This window comes from Aquila chrysaetos, chromosome 26, assembly GCF_900496995.4.
Source record: "Aquila chrysaetos chrysaetos chromosome 26, bAquChr1.4, whole genome shotgun sequence".
Taxonomy (NCBI): Eukaryota; Metazoa; Chordata; class Aves; order Accipitriformes; family Accipitridae; genus Aquila; species Aquila chrysaetos.
The window spans coordinates 11092494-11100893 of NC_044029.1; the positions used below are offsets into that span (position 1 = coordinate 11092494).

The 8400-nt window shown below is 38.1% G+C and overlaps 1 protein-coding gene across 4 annotated transcripts in view; it reads right to left on the reverse strand.

Annotated features, from left to right (window-relative positions):
* Positions 1-8400, reverse strand: part of SYT1 (synaptotagmin 1) — a 361032-nt gene that overhangs the window by 142591 nt on the left and 210041 nt on the right. The gene's annotated exons all lie outside the window — the stretch shown is intronic.

Consider the following 8400-nt stretch of genomic DNA (forward strand, 5'->3'; position numbering starts at 1 on the left):
GAACAAATATTTTTAGAAGAACAACTGAAAGACACTAACTTGATGACCAAATCCAAATTCATCATCATGAGAAAATGAAATATTGTAAGATTTCCAGTCTAATAGTCACAGAGGACACCTATTATCTGAGTATGAGTTATACCCAAATCATATCCAAATTTTTGTGTGCTCTTCTTAACCTATTTCACTTTTTTAATTCACTGTATAGCTAATAAACATAGAATATACGTAGAATAAGCAGAGAATAGTTCACAGTTCTCTGTCACAATAAACATACTTTATGTAATTGAAATCATTACAACATACAATCTAATCTCTAAGCATGTTTCAAAGCTAACCATATAATGTCCAGAAAATGATCTGCTCAGTGGACAGCAAACATCTATTTTGGAAGGGATATGGACACTGTGAACATTGGAGAAAGACAAATTCCTCAGCACATGGCACAATCTACATGTTTATCTTTCAGCTTCCTGGTCTCCCATTATTAAACACGGCAGAAGTGTTCAACATATAGGGCTCCGAAATATCTTATGCTGCAGAGTCTGTGCAAGAGAAACTTTGGCTTGCATTTTCAGAAAGAACTTCAGTCTGATATGTAATCTATGAACAGCTAATCACTGTATATTTTGCAGTACCAAGCTATGCAAAATGATATTTTCAGACTCACTCCTTAAGCTGTTGATATGACTGCTGTTAATTTAAATGAGAATTGAGGCCAACACTATTTTCTTACCAGCTAAAATCCATAATTTTTTGACTGTTCTTCAAACTTCTGCTCCTGCAATGCAGAAGAGCATACAGGAGCCAGAGGAGTCACAGCAGCTTACAGAGAAACATAAAAATCAAGAGCAAAGAGCACCGCAGTAAGTCAAGAGTGGTGAGTCCCTTGCATAGATTCACTATACAAATGCCTGTTTCCCTGACCATGTTCTGAAACTCTTTTTTCCCCCTAAGTATACAATATTTCTTAGTCATGTATTTCTTTTGATTTTTAGAGGTAACCGGGCTAGAGACAGCCCTGTCTCTCTGGATGTTGACATTGTTGTCATGTTTCAGCAGCAGTGAGGTTACCAAACCTGTCAAAGCATCAGAATATGTATAATTTAACCCCTCTGTCTTTCCCTACTACCACAAACGCTGCTTCAAAATGACTGAGGTCCTTGATAATAGCTAGTTATGAACAGGAATAAGAGAAAGAAAGAAACTACAGTAATTTCCTCCCACATGACCATTCTGTCATCTTTCATGCTTGCATTTTGTTTCCTGAAGCTGTAATCTGCATTTCTACTCCCTTGATACTTACTTCCAGACTTCCTTTATACAGCAGTGTAAGACAAAAGAATTCAGATAAAAATTAGTGTTCAACTGCATTTAAGCATGAAATTCTAATACAGTCCACAGAGAATTCTTGCTGTTCCAAAATCATTTTAGAGTAATCCTACAAATAATGAAGCCCTTTATATCAATAAGTTCCTTGTTGTGTACATTGCATAAAATCAATTTATATTCACATATTTGGCTCCTGTCCAATCAATGGCTCCAATAATGCCTATGAACTAGCAAAGCGCCATAGAGATTAACTATGATGTGGTAAAATTCATAAGGAACAACACAACAGAAATTGTATAATAATATGGAGAAACGCTATTAATATTCTTGTTTTGGTATCTGTAGGTCATAGCTCTAAATTCACTATTTCCCCTTTGAATTTTCCTTCTATTGAGATTTCCTATGTGTCCCAATTTCTGCACTCAGTAACCATGGGGTTAGTAAAATTAATTAGGAACAAGCAGGATAGTACATGCACTAAGGAACCAAATATGGGGAGCTGAGATGTGCAATTCACTGCTACCTCACAGATTAGTTAAGTCTTGGACTTAGGTTGTGAAATAATTGGCACCTCAGAGTGTGATTCTACTCTGACAAGTGACTATATAAAAATGGCACCTTCTTTCTGAAAAAGATCTGCTCTCTATGTATATTCAGTCATATATGCTGAATTTAATGAGTACCACATTCCAACTTCACCATGGAGTGGTTTTTTCCCTGTTACATCTGCAGTACCAAAAAGCTGAGAAAACAAGAACACAGTAAGATTGTATTCCTCCTCCGCATCATGAATGCAGTTATAAACTAAAATTTCAAAGACCAGTTGATTATACCTTTGAGAACCTACTGCAGATTCCACAGTTACAGCCGAAGGCATGGGATTATATCCTTGTAGCCAATCACATGAAATTTGGGCTGCATTACTTGGTGGTAGGAGGGAGAAGGAAACAGCTCAGCTAGTTTTTTCAGATCCTATGATAAAATTACATGGCTGGCATTTAGAAAAATGTAAACAGTTGGTATTTGGCATTAAGGCTTTAAGATGCGTCACCCAAGTAGACTAATGGGAAAAATACTCACATGTGAGTGAATTTTGTACATCAAGCTTTGCAAATTCTGTAAGATAAAAGATTCAGACTTTTCAGGCGGATACCTTCTAGTTTTAAAAAATTTCAGTAGTTCATCACACAGATCTCAATCAGATACATGTAAAGTACCTGCGTGTACACTGTTATATATCTCTGTATATATACATCATAAATATATTCCTCCCATGTGTGCATTTATGATATGCTACTATGCTTGCTATAAGGTGACTAACCAAGTATTATGATTTCACTGTCAATAAAGCAAAAAATGACAGTTTAAGTCCAAGAATTTTCTTGTAAACAGATGGTGGGTTTGTGGGGAAATACACAATTTTCATAAATTGTGATGTTGATAAAAAGATTTTTCAGGGTTTTCTTCAGCTACATCATATCAGCACTGAAATCAGGAACAACGCTGCAAAACCATGAACGAAAGCTGATTGACTTTGACAGGTTCTGTTAATTGCAGCTACGTGAAAATTACTGTTTCATGAACGTCACCAGTCCAGGAAAGAAGAGCATGGGGGTGCAGGAAGCATCTGCATTTAGATTTGTTTTTTAAGTTAAAAATAAAAATGAAAAAAATTATTTGATATTTATGGTTAATTATTGTACTTACACTATGAAGGCAATCTTATCAGCACGTGGAAGAAAAATAGTGGAAATTGGAACTAATTGTCCCATAATGACTGATACTTTTTCCTCCTGTTGAGAATGATATGCCATCATCCAATAGCTTTCCACACACAGCAGGAAGGAAAATTATCAATCAATTACATGACAATTAATTCCTAACTTGTAACATTTTTCTACTGAAAGGAAAAAAAATAGATCCTAATTTGAGATTAATAATCATGCATTCCCTACAGTGTTTTAGAAAGCCATCTTTTTAAAAGATGCCCTTACACGTATCTGAAACTATTTTAACAACTGATAACTGTAAAATTAGGCAGTTATAAAGTATTAGTATAAGCACTACTTTCTGCTGTTAGTACAACTATTTCTTGTACTGCAATTATTTCTGCAGATGAACAATTTAGCAAGGATCCCATTCACAAGAATGTTGTATCCAACTCACACATGAGCAATACTAGAAAAAATAACTTCAGAATAATGATGAGGAAGTAACAAAACCAAAGGAAAAAAGAAAAATACTTGGATATTTTTTGTTTAAATAAAGTTAAGGACTGAATGGTAATTTAGGGATTTTCATAAATTTAAAACTTTCAGGTTTTCTGCACACAGAAATGCTTGGTGTGGCCATGTTCCCATCTCTTCTCTAGAGCTGAGAACGCTCACATGACACGGCTTTGAATTCCTTTGGACAGGTCACAGACCTTAGCCTAAGATCACCTTCATTGAGTGAGGTCTCCCATCACTGAGTTTTGCATACAACAATGTTGTGGCCTCCATTAATTTGTACTTCTCTGAAAGGGAAGAGTCATCACTGTTCAGCTTTTGAAAAAAAAGACTTGCATGCCCATCTTCGGGAGAGGACACAAACATCACCTGGAGGAAGGTGCTGGAGACAGTTTGGAGGAGGAGCAGGATTTGAGTCACTCTTGTTTTTTGCATACCCTGCTGATTAGGCAGATTCTCACTCAGCACGCTGGCTGCTGAGCAACCCGTTTTGAGGTACTCACATCTTCCAGATATATAGGGAAGCTTGGTCTAAAGCAGTGATACAGCCCAAGGTTGTAGAGAGTAGGGGTATTTATATGTACAGCATCAGGAATCCTCTAATCAAATCCACAACCTGGATTTGCTCTGCTTGTATAAATAGGATGACAAAAGAGGTCTGGTGTCTCTGTCTGATGGTATGACCCTTCTGGGTCATGAATATTCCCCGCTTCCATCTGGAAGTTCAGCACAGCTTTGAAAGAAACTTGGTGGACTGAGGCCAACTGAGATGCCTGGGCTGAATTCTGAAAGCAGTCCTGAGTGCCTCATCTAGGACGGCAGGTAAAGTCCCAGAGCATCGTGCCCTTTTAGACTGAGGGAGGGATCTACCCTAAATTTGGACAACAGCCTGCAGTAGCATTCTGACTGAGGCAGTGATTGATAGACCATTCTGCCTCATTAGCCACTTACTGCTGCAGGAGGGCAACTAAGGTTAGCGCTTTTGCCAAAACAACCTGGGGAGACAGAAATCCTACTTAATAGGCATGGCTGATTTATTGCTATTGCTGGCTTTCCCAATTTTGTTCTGAGCACTTCTTCCTTCTGCCCAGTACAGTGCTCTTTGTTTTAAACCATTGACTCAGTGCTTGTTGGGGGGAAAGTGCTGTTCATCAAAAGCCTGTAAGAAGGATAATTCAGTTTTTCAAATTTGTGCATGGAAACTTGAGCAAATTTTACTTAACCTACTGGTAATTAAACTTGGACTGCCCTGAACACCTCATTGGCTACAGGATGGTTACAGATTGTATTTTTTTTTTTTTAGCCCAGTGCAGCAGGTACTGCTATTGCAGTTACATCTCTAGCAGTTAAACACCTTAGTGCACATTGTCACATACCCTAAGTTTTCCTGTAGGTTTAGCTGATTGAGCTAATTGTCCAACTGGGACATCAGAAGAAGAGCTGCGTGTACGCGAAGTGCTATACGGTTAACATTCATGCAGAAAAACAACAATTTTAAGTGAGCAAATGAACATGAGAGAAGCTTAGTGTTCTACTTTGTATAGATATTGATATAATTTTAAAAAATCTGTTCTGTTTCAGATCTTATTTTCTCTGATGATCATGTTCTCTAATTGAATGCTTCAGTGTGATAACGCTTTTTTTGTTTGTTCAGTTTTCTTTTTTCTCCCCTATTTTGTCTATTGCAAAGCTCTATATACATTTAATGGTCACAAACCCTAACCCTATAACCATGATCCACTTAAAAACTAAACCAAAAAACTTACTGATCATATGTGCATAGGAAATTAAGATTACCTATTGTCACAGAGCACAGAACAAAGACAACTAGTTATGCATTCAGTTCCCACTTTTTTAGGTCACCATAGCTGCTGTACAACTATGCATCTTTCTCAAACTTCTAGCTGAAAAAAAGGATCATTTTTACTATTATGCGATCTGTGGCCTGCTGAGCACTGTGTGGCATAGCAGACTTGCAGTTGGGGAGTTTCAGCACTAAAGATACCCATCCTCCAAGGTCGTGTGCTACCACTGCTTGGCTGGTAAACTTGGCCTACAAGGAGGATGACATAAGGCAGAGGTTCATGCTCTCTGCTGCTCTATGTGCTCAAGAGGAGGAAGTGGCCAGGACAGACAAGTGATAATTTTAACTTCATTTCCAGCCTCTGGTAGCTGTTTTTTTGCCCTCTGCAATCTGTAAATCAAAGTGTATTGCTCTGGAAAAGGATGAGGAGACTGAGCCAAAACAGAAGCAGGATGTAGGGAGATTAGCATGACCTTTAAGACCCTTTCGGTGCATGTGTTTCTGCTTTGGGGCATGGCCATTTTGTCTTCATGAAAGCATGTAAACACAGGACTGGAATCAAGTAATAATGCCAGCGCTACTTCAAGAGCTTGGTCCTCTGTAATGAATGTACCACCAATTATTAAAGAAATCCTTCGCTTGCTCTAAAAAACTTGCAGCCAAGAGCTTTCCAGAGATTATACCTACATTATAAAAAGGGAGCACAAAACGATTCAACGTTATTGATGAAATTGTTTGCTTTCTCTTTAGAAGAGAGTAATAAATAAGTTAGCATTTCAAAGTTTTGTGAAGAGAAAAGATATTTGAGAGAAAGCACACGGATGCATTGTTCTGTAGCACGGGCATTTGATGAGCTCCAGAAATCTCTTTGGAAGAGAAAAGCTGTATTATAGCGTGTGAAAAGAAGAAATCTTCACTATCAGGCTGTTATCTAGTTGCTAAGGGCTGGTTCTTGATGAAAACAGAGCAGAATAGAATGGATAGTTTAAGCACTGTGAGGTAAAAGCAGAAAATTGGACTTAGAGCACAAGGGACATTCACAATGGAATCAAAGTGGATGCAGTAAAATGTTATGAATGTGACAAGATTATCATAAATATGAAGAGAAGAAAGACAAAGTTTTGCCTTCACTTCAACAAAGCCCTTGGAGAAAAAAAGGGGAATTAGCCCAGCTGAAATGTACATTAGCAAAGAGAAAAGAAAGATGAAAAGAAGAATACCACTTCAAGGTCATTTTAAACCAAGCAGCAACTACTAAACTTTTAATTATATGCCTGTAATTCTTGTTTGTTTATTATTAATTGCTAGCAAAAAAAATAGATAAAAGCTTGAAACAACATAGCTTTGAACTTTGTTCTGTTCATATTTTTGCTGCCAAAAACCGGATAGGATAATTTAAAATTGTTTAAACCTAGACAAAAAAAACCCCTTTTTCTGTAAATGGAAAAGTGTATTAGCTAATTCTTTTAACACACACTAAGTAGCACTTTTTTCTCGTCTTCTGTCCTTTACAAAACCAACAGTTTTAAGTTCACAGAGCACCTAAAGAACAGAAAGCCAAGGCATCTCCTCAGAACTTAGGAACAAGTGCAGCTCCCTTATCCTACACACATGCAGTCCGGCTTTCCTTGAAGAGTTTAACAAACCTGGAGCCAGGTTCAGAATTAAGTCCCCACCGAAAGTCTCTTCCTATTGAAACCTGGGCTAATGTGGCATCTGTGTTTCAGCCATTATCAGCTGTCACAGTAGGAGAGAGAAGCAGCATTTATGGCAACGAGTGATATTTGTTTTTAATCCACAAGCACAAGCACTGACTGGAATTTTCATCACCTTTCCAACCATTTGAAAACAATAATTGTTAGCTCTGTTAAATACCTTCTCTTTCTAAACCAATACTCTCCAAATGCAAATTGTAGTCACAGCTGCAAAGGAAATCTACTGCCAAAATACACCACTGGGAGAGAAGAAAACATAGTGGCAGCTGGCTGTCTCCAAAGAGGGAGAGTGTCATCTCTCTGAAACACTGTCGGCTCTTGTAGAAGAAATGCTAAAGAGCAAAAAACTGCAATATCAGCCAGGCACTGGCTGACAGTGTATGTTGCTAATGGGAACAAATTGGAGGCTGTAACTTTAGTAGAAGGAGAAGGAAAGGATCACGAGGGCTGACGCACTGGGATGCCTTTGCCTGCACACAAGGTAAAACTTCAGTCAAAATGTGTATCGTAAAGATGCTTTTTTGGTTAGTTTGGATTCAACAAGTATTCTTTATCTCTCTTGCTCAAACATTTCTTATTCTTTGTGTTTGCAGATTCCTGACTAAAGCTCAGTGATTGTTTCACTAGTTATTTATTTATCCCACATTCCAGTCCCATGAGTATCATTAGCAGGGGACAGTTTAAGGAATAAAACTCAGGGAGGTGATGTAGCCCCTTAGTGCAATTTCACCAAGCAAGCTGTGATGGCACAACACTTCAAGAAATGCATGTTGCCTGTGACATGGGAATAGCTCAACACAGCAGCTTTTTCTGCTGACAGAGTGGACTGGATTCAAAGTGGGGACCTATGAGGTGAGACACTGCAGCTGACGACAACTGCCCTACAGCATTAAGTCTTCTGGTCAGAGCTCACTTCAGAGGGAACTTACCTACGGCTGCGCCACAAGGACACTGAAGTTATCATCTCAAACTCAAAAGATTCTCCTGAAGCCTTTATATTTCTACTTTTTTATCTAGCATAACAAGAACCTCTAGTTATATGATCATTACATATTATACTGGGTCCTTTGCAATGCTTGAATCAAGAACTTTTAGATCTACAGTACAGCCACTTTACAGTTTAGTATTAGCAGCAGTAGTTTCTGAATCTAGTCTACATGGGAAGAGAACAGCACACACTTTGCCTTGTTACAAAACCAGTTGTAAGACAGCATGGAAATAATGGATACTGGGGTCTTAGGTATCCATATTCTGCTTACCAAGGGTGATTATTGCCTAGCATTCAGAGCAGTGGTTAGAAACATGACAGTTGGGTACATTT